Below are 13792 nucleotides of genomic sequence, written 5' to 3'. Positions count from 1 at the left end.
AGTCAGGTTTTTATCACTGTAAATCTACTGCAGCAGGAAATTTTTTCTGAAATCTGGCTGAAAAGTTATATCCTGTAAAGATTCTGTGAGCTATAATAGTAAATTTTTGCACTTGTAGGACACTTCAAGGAGATAGGATCTGGACCACAGCCTTCAGTGGTAATGGGCAGAGCAGCTGGGAAGGAGACAAATCAAAGAGGTTTTACAGTGTGGGATCAGGAGGATTGCAACAGCTGGGGAGGGTCAGGCAGGTTATAACATTTGGGGGAACTGTTGGGTAGGGAGCTCTTCGGTGAGGAAGGATGAGAGTTACGGCAGCTGGAACTGAGTTGGTGTTGAGACTTATGATCAGGAGGAACTGGGAACAGTATAGCATCTGGAAGCTGATCAGGCAAGGGGCTCATATTATCCGGGGGATCAGGAAGTACACAACAGCTGGGAAGGGTCAAACAAATACCCAACACACATGGAATTGAACAGCAGGGCCTGGTGCCACATACGGCTTCTCACATTCCTTTTTTATGTATTGCTGCTCTCTACCTTTCTGTAAATTTCCCTTAACTCATGTTCAAAATGTGTCTTTGTGCAAAAATCAAGAGGCAGAAATACATATTAGAAATTCTACTACGACGAAAATGTGGATAGCACTTCTCAGAAAAAGGTGTCTTGCCAAAGCCCATGTAATTCTAACTATTGTCTAGTAAAGTATTTTTTTCTTCAATGCTATTGCACCCACTGCCCTACTGTGTGAGGATTTTTTGAACGTTTTTTCCAGGAGCTCAAGGAACCAGAGGAGTTTAACTTTCTCCTCCAGTGGGAGTTCAACATACGGAGGCTCAAATTTTCGTGATACTGCCCAGTGATACTGAGGGAACTTCATGACAGATGACCCTGGTGCAGGAAGATTCATGTGTCTTGCTTGGCATACACCACTCTGGCTGAACTGGTCTGTTTTCTCAAAAATTTGTTTATTTAATGCTTTCCTGGTCTCAGATATTGCACTATTAGATACCACAGGTATAATTGTACATTTGACATTTTTTTCCTAGAGTTTCTACTTCCTATCTGAGTTTTATTATTTCTTACATTCATGTCCTCCATATATACTGTTGCTGTCCTGTCTTTTTGTAAATTAATTTTAAAAGTGAGACCTTTATGATCCCATACTGCCACACTCTCCATAGGTTTACTTCTCTCTTTTTGTCATTTCTCTCTGACTTTTGCTGACATTCCTAGATCAGCCTTTTTCATTATACCTCTTTCCATCTGCACCTCTTTGTATCTGCACCCAAATGATTTGTTTTATGCTGAGTTTTGATTGTAAGCTCATTTAGCAGAGATTTTTTTTAAATTCATATTTAGATAAGTACCTAGCATGATGCAGTCCTTCACAATAGGTCTCACAGGTATTAAAGAGAACAATAAATGGTAGTAATGAGTTCTGTGGTTTTTTGCAGATCTTTGACAAATTGGGAAATTATGTCATATGCATTAGGCAGGTGTGACAAATACGCATAGGGTGGATGGTAAATTGTTGTTTTACCTCTAGAAAAATCTGTAGTATTCTCTTGTTTTCCATAGCTGCTCATATTAATTTTTTCTTCTATAGGCTCTTATTGCTTTCCAAACATGCTGTGCCTTGTCTTTGCCAATTGTTGCCATCTGTCCTGATGACATTGTGATGGAGGTTGAGTGTGTTTCTGAGCTTCTTAATAATGTCACAGTGTCATTTTGCGTTACTTCTGTCACTCTGCTGCTGTTAGGCAAACTTGTCTTCCTTCATCTTTTCTTTTACACAACTCTTATACTCAAGGCAGTCTAAAAAGTGCCCTCTGGATATAAGTTCTTCTCTTCTTTCCACCATATCCAGTATCTCATCTGTTCTCTACAGCTGCTTTCTGTGTTCTGTATTTATTCCAATCATATTCTATATGGTAGAAAGTGCTGCTCGTAGGACAGATTTTTTTAATTTCCTCTTGGCATTCAGTAACACCCTATTAAGTGGCTGTGTTTACACTGCAGTTGTCAATGATCTTTTCCGGGTCCTCTGCTCATTAAGCAATAAATTCAACTTTCCTGGCTAGTAGTGTTTTGAACATTTCATGTGGCAATATGGAGCCAGTCCCACAGGGAATGGTTTCCTCTTACCAGACTGCTCCCTCCACGTGCTATACTCCCTGTTGGGTTTATCTAACTATGTCATCTCTAGGAAGGATACTTGAAGCAAGCTGTTGCCTCTTTCTTAGTCGCATGCAGGTTGCCAGGGAGCCTGGGGGACCCACCATCTGACATTCATAGCACTCGGCTTCTAACAGAATATGTCTGAGAATCCCACTGAAGCGTGGGATGACAAGTTCCCTCTTTTTTGGAGAATTACTTCTCATCCACAATTAAGGTAATAAAATGTTTCTGCCAACCTGTTACTGTGCTAGCATTCATATTGCTGTCATTCACTGCAGAATTATGAAAATGGCCTAGAAATAGTTTTTCAAGGGCATCTCATAAGTGACTTTGTTTCACATTTGACTCCAAAATTGCAAAATGTGAAAAGCCCTGTCGGCCTGAGTCACATAGATGGCACAACAAAAGCAGCAATTACTTGGGCTTTCCTTTGCTGCTTCTGTGTTCTGCTTCAACTTGGACACAGGTAGATCACACCCAGGAGTGAGAAAATAATTCATTACACAATCTGGTACTTAACCTGCCTACTAAGACTGAGAACAAGGGTGCCAATTAATGCCAGCTGTAACAGTGCTTGGGAGATGTGGACCATCCACCAGGAGTTGGACTATGATCACAGTTCATTTCAAAAAGGACACCGAGCAGCCATCAGAATGATAATAATTTTCAACCACTCTTGAATTAGGGCAGATTCAGACTTAATTTGATAGAACAGACACTCTTAAGAGTGCTGAAGGTTAACACTAGCCAGAGAATGACAAAACAAATTGGAAACAAATACAGGGACAGAAAAATGTAACAAACCTATAATCTTTATTTAAAATAAAAAAAAGACCCAGAAAGAGTCTAACAAAAAAGAGGGAGTGGACTCACAGTCATGCTGGTGTATGGTGGAAGGGCAGAAAAAAGTAAGTTATGTTATTTCTTGCTATTCTGGAAGGGGAACAGAGATCATGCAAATAGCATAAAGTACCATCATACAAAATACTGTGTTTTAATATGGTAGGACACAAACCCCAGAGCTCAAACACAGTGCTGAACGATATGCACTTTCATGGTTTATATCACCAAGTTCCCTCCCTTACACTCTTCACTGTGTTTGACTCTAGTTTCCACTCCTGTAACATGATGATACCTTTTGCTCTGTACCTCATTATACCCATTTACATGCCAACTTAATTTTGTTCTTCCTTCTTTCATAGTCTTTTTCTCTGCATTAGCTTTCATGCTCACGACCCACCTAAGGCCTTAAATATTAGGTGCTTGTTTCAGCTCTTCATTCAACCCCCAGCTTTGGTACAACACTCCCGCTTGTCAAAGGGCTGTTCACACAACTCAGTCTTCAAGTGTTGTTCCCTTTTTGGCCTCTGATCATGTGCAAGGGGCTATTTCAACATTCATTGGCTTTGACCCTCTCCTGGTCTTACCTCAGCATGACTCTGCCACCTTCCCACTCACATAATGTAAGTCTGCCTGCCATCATTTCCAGTGCCATCAGTATTGTTGCCCTCTCTTCTGCTTTCAACAAAAGCTAAGTGCAGATCTGTTAGCGTGGTATAGGTAAAGTAAGTTAGAAAGCATGAATTATGAACTGCTCAAGAAATAGCAGCTGTCGAGCTTGTGTGCACAGCGAGGTCTGTTTGCTGCTGATCAATAAAAATCAGAGTCAGTAGCTATGCTACCAGAGAGACCATCTGTGGCTAGAGAGCCAGAAGCTTGCTGACCGGGATAGACACTGCTGGCTCAAAGGAGGACAGGGACAGGTTATATTCATATAACCACCCAAAGAGGGACATATTTAACTATCAGTGAGTACTAGCTGGCAATCTGTGTGCAAAAGTACCTTTCTGCCCTGCACTTCCTTTGGGAGGAAGGGGCTTGTAGTGGTTTGGTCCAAAATACTCATTACTGTTTACCTTCTGTGAGATAAGAATTAGGAGAAACGCAAAGCAGGCACCAAACTTGAAAGAATATAAAGAAGTTTATTAACAGACCTAAAAGAAAAAAAAAAAAATCGTACCACACCTTCAGAACACTTCTCCTCCCCCCACCTTTCTCCCTTCTCCCACTGACACTGTAAAAAGACAACCCTTGAGATGTTCAGTCTGTTTATCACTTCCATAATAACCTTGTTCAGTCCATTTAGGAAGAGGAGTCTCTCTTGCCCATGCTATGAACACATTGTCACAACGAGACAGTCACCCAGGTTGGTTCTCTGCTCACATGTGAGTCCCTTCCCCCGACTTGCAGCTTTTCCCACAACTGCTTTCGAGGGTCCGATCTTGAATTACTGGGGTACAATTTTAAGGTTGAGCCGTTCAGAAACAAAAGTTCTCTTCACCCATCTCTGAGAGCATTTCATCTCTAAGAACAGAGGCCCTTCTCCTTCCCTGGGAGCAAAGGGTCCTCCTCATCTTCATCTCTAGGAGAATCTCTAGGAACTGAGGTTTTCTCCTTTTCCATTTGGAGCAAAAGTCCTCATCGCTTCCATCACTCTGTGTTCAAACTTCTCATTAAATTACAGCTGCTTCAGCATCTGCCTATCTCAGCGCAGGTGCTTTTGCTCACAAATACAAGTTGAACGCTCCACCCCCCATGCGTTCATGAAATTACAACAGGTACTCTGATACATCATAGCTTTACAACAGAATTTCAGCTTTAAGCATCTCCTCTTTCTTCTCCCTCAGGTTTTCAGCTCTTCACAGCACTGAAAGGGTTAATCTCACCTCGGCCTTGCAGCTGGAATGTCCTTATCGCTGTTGGTCACATGATCTTTGCCAGACAGCAGTGCAGCTTCAGCTGAATCTTGGCTGCACTGGAGAGAGGGAGCCGAGCCGCTCCGACTGCCCACAGCAGGGCTGTGAGGGGGTTCTGTGGCTGGAACAGGGCCCCTTGGCTCCAGGATGGCCGTGGCCCGGCCCGGCCTGGCCTGAGCAGGGCCTGGGGCGGGCCCACCAGCCCCCACACGGGGCCTGCAGCCACCTGTCCCAGCACCGGAAATGAGGGAGCTGGGGGGGGGGCGGGGGGGTGTCTGTTCTTAAGTGTGGATCACAGAGGCGGTCACAACTTTAAGTGGCTTAAAGAATTGTCCATATTCAAACTGGCCAGCTGATAGGTTCTGTCAGGTCACAGAGGAAGCTGTAAGCACCCCTGTGCAAGAACATCACTCCCGGGACTATGCTTGCTGACCCATAACAGGCTGAAAGTTGACAGCGAAGTACTGGGATGTCCCTTTGCTATGTTGTTATTGTAATAAAGTAGCGTGGCTAACAAAATGGGGATTATTATTACTAAAGAAATTTGGTAGCAAGTGACCAGAGAGGAATAGAGGGATAAAAATTTCTCTCTTCTATTGAAGAAACAAAGGTAGGGATGGTTCGTCTCTTATTCTTCTTGTGAACCTGGTGCTAATATCTTCTAATAAAAAAAAATCACTTGTGTCCCCATTTCCTTTTCCAGTTACTGCACCACTTTGTATTTCGCTCCAGTGTATGCTGTGTCCTGTCACTCCATTTTTGTTCCCTAAGCCCAGAATGGACTCATCTCATTCAGTTGAAATTACTCTTGTAAAATTTCAAATGCCCTCTTGTTAGCCAAATCTCATATTCAGTACCCTGTAGTATCAATTTTCATCAGATGTCATTGATCTAACCAAGTATGCTCTTCTTAAAATCCCATTACCAATGGCTTTTGAGGTGTCTACATATGTTGGTTTTCCCTCTTCCAATTCTGATAATCCCTTGAGTGTTTTCTTTTATAGTTTTTTATCACTGATTATCTATTAATAAGACTCTTTTTCCCTCTCATTCTTCTTTCCTTCTATATTGTACCTCTGAATAACGTGCAAAATCAACTACTGTTTCTTTGCAGATGACTCACAGACAGAGCTCTCCTTCAGATTCCTCTCCTGTTCTACAAACAGAAAATACTCAACTATTACACTAAATCTTTTTAAAGGTCAGTTTGAGTAAAAAATGAGTTCTAACTCCTTAATTGTCCACAATACTGCTTTTCTTCATCACTGTGACATCATCCTGTTTGTCACTGATATAATTCAGTGTTGTTTTTCACTTGGTCCTCTCTCCATGTTCTGCCCTTCTGGGTATTGTTTCCATGATGATTTTTTGCCTTTTCTTTTATACTCCTGTTATACCTTTTTATAATTTCTGTATTCTTAGTGTTTTTTTTGCCTACATTCTTGGACTTGTTTCTTCAGCTAGGAGACTAAACATCTTAGAAGCTTTGTAGGTAGGGATCAGTGTGCCCCAGACCCCCAGGTCCTCTCCAGACCACATTCTGTAAACTAAGATAGAACTGTCCAGGGGAAGGTTCCTTGGGGATGGGGGCTCACTTGAGCCTCTCACTGGGGAATCTTTGATAGATATGCTAACTAGTAAGACCTATAATGTTATACTTGATCTTTTGGGGGTGTTCATTGTGGGGTGCATTTTGGTGCTTTCGACCTGGACGTGGTGCACCTAAGGATCCTTAAAATAAATACCAAGGTAAAATCCCTTTTTTCCCTTCTAACCGTGTTTGACTCTTGATTTTAAGACCAGAAAAAGGCATCAGTATGTCTAGGTCTTGTGGATGCTTTCCTGAAACATTTGGAAGGTATGTAAGCGGTATTCTCTCTCATTGTTCCTCACTGTGAAAACCTTTTACAAGCACTTTCCCTTACATCCTTATTCCTAATTAATTGCAACATCTTTAATCTCAATTGATAATATCTTTACTTCAGAGATAGAGTTTTGCTCTTTTGTTTCTATCCTCTCTCTTCTGTTGCAAAGGCACATAGATTCTTGATTTGAATTTAACTGTGCCAAGGAAATGATATCAATTAAGTGTTTTCCCTTTTTCTTTTAAATAACTATCTTGATCTTTAAAGCCCTTCCCAGATTCTCCCTGTTGATTCATATTTGCTGGAGAAAAGTTGATTTCTGGCCTTAGCAGTTGATGTTGATCTTTGTATTGTCCTTGTTTGAATTTTTTTGTGTGCTTTTTTTCCTGAAGACTTCTTTGTACATGGAGCAAAAAAATCATAATCATCATCGGTACAATTTCCTTGTCCTCCTCCAAAACTTCTCTTTAAAAAGAAATCACCTTCCTCTGCTGAGAAACCTACAGAAAATATAGGAATAATTTGGCATCTTAAGTGGGATACACCTGTTCAAATGTGAGTGTTTCTCACATAAAGCTGCATTTGAGCTAGTCCCAACACACTCAGTAGTCAAGTCAGATGGGAATCACGGATTTATCTCATCCTAAAGTGCACATGCATCTCTCTATACTGATGGTAAAGAGAAGTAAGCAGATAGTTCCTGTGCAGACATCATAGATACATGAAACCTATTAAGTATACACAGGATTCGCTTACTATGCTAATTCTTTTTATCCCCTTATTTTCTGTTATTTAAATTCAGATATTAGTATTATTTTTCCTTGGTTGTCAGCTCTAGAGTAGGAACTTCCTGTTTTTCCATCTTGGTTAAACCCATAATATATCATGGCTTACTTTCATAGTTTTTCCTAGTGATAATATACAAAGCAGCCAGAGACCTCAAATAGGTGACTTGATGTATTAATCCTTCTTATGAAGCACTTGCAGAACTACTCAGTACTTTCAACTGTTAGACAAATGTTTTTATGGGATAAATATTAATGAAACAAATTGTTTTACTTCAGAGCATTTCTTTTGGCTTGACTAATGTGGTAGGAAATCCGATCTGCTGATTTAATTCTAACAAATGAACAAGTTATGTCAGAAACAAATTAGGCGGGAAAGCTGCTGGATTCCTCAAACTACAATACAGTCAATTTCATGAGCCTAAGAAACTGTAGTCAGAGAAGAGAGCTTTCCTATATCTAAGTGTAGCACAGAGCCTACTTTTTTACTAGAGTCACAGAAAACGTCCTTAAAATAAAGATGAAATAAGAGAGCAAAGAAGAAAAAAAAAATAAATAGGACACATTAAAAGAAAGGAAAATAACTAGTCTTAAGCACAGAATAAGAAATAGCTTGGCAATTTGTTTGCTCTCATACAGCAATTCCTGTGCTAAATTAAGTGCATTAACCAAATGCCCCGAGTGGCTTATGCCATGTTGTAGTCAGTTCAACATATGTGAGGTCTTCTCAATTGCACCAACATGTTACATTTGCACAAGTTGCATTTTGTGTCATTCTCTATTGGAACCTGAGGGCTGGTTATTTTCAGCTATAAATGGAGATACGAGCAAAATAATTTCACCCACTAGCAGTGTACATGTTCCCTGAAACATAGCATCCATCTGTCTTTCCTGTATTCTCACTGTGTCTGGTATCAATTTGGGTAGATAAATAGTTATTTTGAAGTGTTTTTCCATAGTCCCAGATGTGTGAATTTTTAATTAGTTCTAATAATTGCCTTTTCTATATTGTTTCTATGAACCATGATGTACAGCATCTAATCCTTATAAATTACATCTAAAGTGAAAATTTCAAAATCAACCTATTATAGTGGGTTATATTTATTACAAACTGAATTTCAGCTTTCTTGCTACAGACAGAAGTGCACCTGGAATATAAAGCTAGTCACTGAGTGACTGTCACAGTTAATGTTAAAATATGAGATATATTAGGGCTGGAGACCTTTCATAATGATTTATCTTAGTAGTAGCTATAGCAGCATGGTTGGCACTGCAAATCATACTAATATGGGAACGATTTCCTCAAAGAAAAAAATGGGTGTGTCCCCAAGAAAAAGTCCACTTTGACCTTTAGCCTTCTCTCTTTGGGTAGTGTTCAATCAAATGCTGTTTCTCACTCCTCTGCTCCAGGCATGTTTGACTGCTGAAAGACTGCTGAAGAATCGCATCTTCACTGTGTGGAGAAGTCCAGAGGTGCTTTTCAGGAACATCATCTATCCAGAGAAAAATTTTACAGTGTTTCCCACATGAAGACGCTGAGGAGCAAAAGGTTAGTAGAAGTATGATGATCTTTGTTTTAAAGGGTTCTAAAACCTTTTATTTGAATAATGACTATTTAGCAAAGGAAACAAGAGTATTTAGACCTATATTATGTCCTGTAGACACTTACATAGTTCTGCACAGAGAATTATAAATTTGTCTGGGTAAAAAAATCCCTCTTGTGGTTCTTTGTCCCTTCTCTTTCTCCACCAACTTTGTAAGGAGGGTGACTTATGTCTTCCTTTTTTTAGTTACTTCTAATTATTTACTTTTCCTGTGATGATCTACCTTGATCTGTTTATTTTCCATTTTCAATCTACCCATTCCACTGAAAGCATGCCTTAGAACAAGGAGACATCAGATCCTTTGAGGGTGCAGTGGAATACTGTTTGTTGATTTGCACTAGCATTACATCTTGCTTCTCTTTGTTTTCATATTATTATAAAAATATTATTACTTCAGAAGATTACAGTGAAAGCGTGCGGAAAATACATTAATGAAATACTGCAATGAAATGCCGTAAAAATTAATGTTGAAAATCCAAAGGTTAAGGGAACAGTGATAACGAGGAAATAGCTCTGGGCTGGACCGCTGAACCTAATCTGCAGCTAAAACATTGACAGTACCTCCGTAGCAATTGCCTAAGTAGTCCCATTAGTCAATAAAGGAGAAATAGATTTTAACCAGCTACTGGGGAAGCCGATGGCCCTATTGACAAAGGAATTGCAACAGCCCCCTGGAAGGATGAGCTTTAGGGCTCTTTCAGGTTAGGACAACTCTCCCAAGAGGCTTTGCGTTGTTTATGTTAATTATGCAAATATACCCTAGTTCTGTTTTTCTGGTTGGCCCGTTGGCTTCCCTGCTCCCTTTTACCTTATATGTCTCCCCTCTGGAAAGTTCTCCCTTCCCCGCTCTCCCATTGGCCCTTGGTCTCTCACCACTCCTCCCATGTTTCCTCATTGGTCCCTGTATCCTAGCCCTGCTAGGCTCTGCCCCTGTGTCCTCTATCCATTGGCTCCTGATGCTCTCTCTGCCCTTACCCAGTCCCGTATAAAACCCCTGGACCCGCCGTTTTCCCCTATTCTTCTTCCCTGGAGCCTTTCACTTGTGAGCCTTCAATAAAGCTCGCCTGTGGAATACTATACAAAGAACCCTTCCCTGGTCCTGGTCGTCCCTGCTGTGGATTACAACTTCCTAGCACGTGTGCGTGAGTGTGTATATGTGAAGTGGCCTGCCGAGCGGCTCTCTTGCTGGAGGCGCTTCTGGAAGGTTGCAGCACCATGCCATCTGCCCCACTGCAACAACCTACATGCCCACCACATGGACAGCTTGGGGAAACTGATATCTTACTGACCTTTTTGGAGACAAAGCTGAGGACCATGATGCTAACTTTTTGTCTTCTAGATGCCTTTGATGCTTTGTCTTTCTTTGATCTCTGTGACCTCAAAATTTGTATCTCATTCAACAATTTGTAAATTTGCATAATGGGAAAAGTGAGCGTGTGGGTTATACAGGTTCCCTGAATGGTGCAACTCTAGGTTTTTTTGGTGCTTATGCAGAAATTTGAGTTGATGCACTGTGGGTGCATGACTATGAAAACTCTATTTACACAAGGAATAAGTAATGCACATGGATTTTATTGTTAAGCTAGTACACTGCACAGAAGAATAGGAGGTCCTACATAGGTTTACATTAATTGACTTGTTCTCCACTCCAAAAAAGTTCTGTTCCAAGCCTCAGTTAAATGAAATAAAAGCAGGAAAGTATTGAAGAAAGTATGAGACAGTCCTTAAGGATTTACAGGTTGCTTATATTTTTGAGGCCTCAGATTTTTAGCAGATACTTTTATGCAGTAATCAGTGTTTTCATTCTCTATAATACATTGGGAAAGGAAGGATTGCCAAAAGAAACCCCAAACCAAACCAACAACAGCAACAAAAACCCACCAAACCCCAAACTCCACCAAAACAAAACAAAAAAGCCATCAAAGGAAAAACCCCAGGAAGTCAGTTTCTGAGGTTTTCTTGGTAAATGTAGTTACTATTATAAAAGGCGCTGGTTCCATTAGGTCTTAAGGCACAATTTGCATTTTATGCTTTATTTGACAATTATTTCAACAAAACAGTGTGCCTACTTGTGTACCACACCCTGTTGGACTCAGTGTTTCTTGAATGTAACAGGAAATGTTCAGTCTGTAAAGCCATAGAGGAACGGTTTTTGCCTATGGGTTCTGGAAATGATAGTTTTTGTAACTGCAAATTTCAAAGCAAAAGCTCTTCTGAAGTGTTTAGCGGTACACAGATCAGGAAACTGATACCATAGATTTGTTAATGACACACTTGCACAAAACTAGACCGAAATGCAGGTTGCAAAAACCGATGTTAAATTTGTTGGTGCGTTGTATGCAACGTCTTACTGGGCGTGACATGGGTTTACAGGTGTTTTTCATCAATGAATCTGTATCAACCAATTCCAGTGAATGAACATTATATGGAAGATAATGCTTTTGTACTTCAGTGTTATTTTCAGTAAAAGAGAATAAAGTGTTGCCCTCCATCAGACTACACTTTATCCCATCTCTATTATAAATGATTTAATGGAAAAAAACTGACAAGGAAATTCTCCTTATACAGAGAATTATTTTGCAGATTCAATTTTATATTAGTCTGAAACAGAAGTTACATTTATTACCAGAAGTTTTATGTAACTGAAGAAACTTATCTTTATAAAATGGGCATAACATTTTAGGGCTTTTCATCATGCTTGACTGGAAACCAGTCCATTTTTGTTAAACAGCCTTGAACAAATGGTGGATTTCTTTTTTTTTTTTCCAAACAGGAAGTTCCACCTCTTGTGGCTATGATTTTTGAATGCTTAGTAATTCATATCAGTTATCCACTGCTAACTGTAAACTTGTGGAAGAGAAAGTGATCGGTGTTTTTATGGTGCCTATGTATGTGAATGAATCCTCCAGATACTACTGCAATGGAAGTGACAATACGGTGAGTTAGAGTCATTCTCATGTCATTGAAATCTGTTTAAAGCATTTTCAAATTGCATTCAGAAGGCAAGCTCTACACTGGTACTGCTGTAGAAAATGGCAAGCTGGAGACCACTCCTCAGCTTGACAAATGATTACACTTTGGAATACATCCCTTTGGAATGAATATTTACGCTGGTCTAACATTTTATTTTCTGTTCTGCATCACTGTAGCAGTTTAGGATGTTTGCACATGGGCCTAGAACAAGGGTGTCCAGCTTTGTCAATGTTTCTTGATCACGATACAGAAATGATGATTACCAAAGACAGAAGGAGCATTGTGCAAGACATAACATATTCACAGATTACAGCCAGATCACTACTGGGTGTCAAGCCTGGTCAGGATAGTCAGTTGCCAAATGGCTGGGCTTGCAATTTCCATGTCATTTTCTCTGCTAATCTTTAAGCAAAATTCCATGACATTCTCATGCAAATGAACTATATTTTCCTTTTTACAAAGATGAGTTATAACATGGAGTTTCAATTGCTGCATAATGAAGTTGTTCCTGAGGACAGATGACATGAAGACTTTTGAGCAAAACAAAAGGAAAGTTGCTGGGGAAGTGAGAGAAAGAAAGATATTACCTGGAAGGACTTCGGCTAATTTGTAGAACAGTCCTGTGAAAAAATGCTCTCTTGAAAGACACAAATCTTTCAGTATGACTTAAAACTGAATTTCCAAAGACTATAGCTGTTATGTTCTGCAAGACTTCAGACATAAAAACTTATTTTACTCTAGGAGATGTCAGTTAATCACAAAGTAACACCCAATAGAATTTCATTTTTCATAGAATCATAAAATGGTTTGGATTCAAAGGGACCTTAAAGATTATCTAGTTTCAACCTGTCTGCCATGGGCAAGGACACCTTATACAAGATCAGGTTGCTCAATTTTTGTCTTAATTTGCATGAAAAGTAGGGAAAGTTGCTTAGGAAAATTCAATAACAATAATGTACTGTAGAGCCTTTAGTCACCCCTCTATCAGTTTGATTTCCAGAAGAAAAGAGTCTTCAAAGTTGAAAACTCTTAGCCAGCTGAAGCACATGGCAATTAAATTAGAAGACAAAATAAAAAGTGTGGCTTGATCTATGTGAATGATTTTTACTGGAGCCTCCAACATCCCCAAATTAGGGTGATGTTCAGCTTGGGCTAAATGCTGCACAAAACCACAGAAACAGTGGACAAAGAAAAAAAAAATAATAGTGCGTATCTTGCAGTCCTTTCCCACCATCTTCTGTTTTATCAACAGTGGCTTGTGGGAGGCGCTGTTTTATATAAACTTTCTTTTGTGTAAATATCGGATGTTCTGGAACAAGACTGGATGATGTTACGATTTCTGTGTTGGTACTAGGGCACAAAGCATGACCAGTGCTGGTGTTCCTGTTGCTGAACTCCATAGTCTTGGCTGGGCTGTCTCCTGACAATGATCTCTGGCACTAAGCCATGGCTGGGGATTTCCTAAAGGAGTTGCCAGCTAGGCATGGATCAAGCTCATTCCAGGGATGTGCCAGCACTTAAAATGATGCATGATGTGTTTGGCCCTGTTTCATTTGCGGCTGGAGATCTAGCAAAGTGTCTGAAGCATTGCCCTGGTCTGAGTGCACTCCAGTGCTACGTGGGAGAGA

General features: G+C 40.1%; 1 long non-coding RNA gene across 1 annotated transcript; it reads left to right on the top strand.

Moving 5' to 3' along the window:
• Positions 1-302: 302 nt before the first annotated feature.
• LOC138107398 (uncharacterized) lies at positions 303-12921 on the top strand. Its single transcript, XR_011149484.1, has 5 exons — positions 303-391; positions 776-946; positions 8998-9136; positions 11965-12128; positions 12627-12921. It is a non-coding gene; the product is annotated as an uncharacterized lncRNA (long non-coding RNA).
• The last annotated feature ends 871 nt before the right edge of the window (positions 12922-13792 follow it).

Source organism: Aphelocoma coerulescens, chromosome 3 (assembly GCF_041296385.1).
Source record: "Aphelocoma coerulescens isolate FSJ_1873_10779 chromosome 3, UR_Acoe_1.0, whole genome shotgun sequence".
NCBI lineage: Eukaryota > Metazoa > Chordata > Aves > Passeriformes > Corvidae > Aphelocoma > Aphelocoma coerulescens.
This window is presented reverse-complemented; position numbering and strand designations above follow the sequence as displayed.